The sequence below is a fragment of the Electrophorus electricus genome, unplaced genomic scaffold (assembly GCF_041902795.1).
Source record: "Electrophorus electricus isolate QZ-2024a unplaced genomic scaffold, ASM4190279v1 Scaffold54, whole genome shotgun sequence".
In the NCBI taxonomy this organism is placed as follows: Eukaryota; Metazoa; Chordata; class Actinopteri; order Gymnotiformes; family Gymnotidae; genus Electrophorus; species Electrophorus electricus.
Genome location: NW_027658772.1, coordinates 678169 through 678872, shown reverse-complemented (window position 1 = coordinate 678872; position 704 = coordinate 678169).

The following is a 704-nucleotide window of genomic DNA, read 5'->3' as shown; positions in this document are numbered from 1 at the left end:
GTGAACCAGGCAGCCAGTAAGAGAAATAAAATCACCAAGAAAGTCAGGCTTTTTGCTGTTTGTTTTCAAAAAAATGTCCTTGACAGAACACAAGATATGACTGAATGAGCAAAGTTACATTTATATAGAGCCTTTCAAAGAACATACAATGCTTGAACTAATAACAGACACCTGTTCATTTCAACACAATGGGAGAAATTACTCTGCTCACAGAGCTTAGTAACGCCTTAGAGGAAAATTGGCTGCTGCACTTTAAAACACTGAGCGTTATTCTTAAAACACATAAAAGGTGCAAGATCACACGTTGTCGTGTGAGCACCTCAGTCGTAAAAAGGGCTGAGTTGTCATGAATACGCTATGATCAGGAGTAGTCGGCCGTACTGCTGCGGCATCCGGTCAAATCAACCGTCCTCTAAGAATCAGCGCAGTACTAGTTTTGGTAATAGCAGCATCTATGGACATAAACGGCGGCGAAACGGATGGTTTCTTTCTCGTCAACTTTATAGTCCATCACACCTGCTCCTATAGATCGGGATAAAATCTCCATACCAAAACCTCTGTGCATTGGCATGATGAAAATTTAGAGCGCGCAAATCCTTCACTTCTGAAACAGCAGAAATTATGTAATTTTACGCAGATTAAAAAAAAAAACCTCAACGCTAAAGACTGCTGTTGACGGAGTTTTAATGTAAATATAGTAGGTT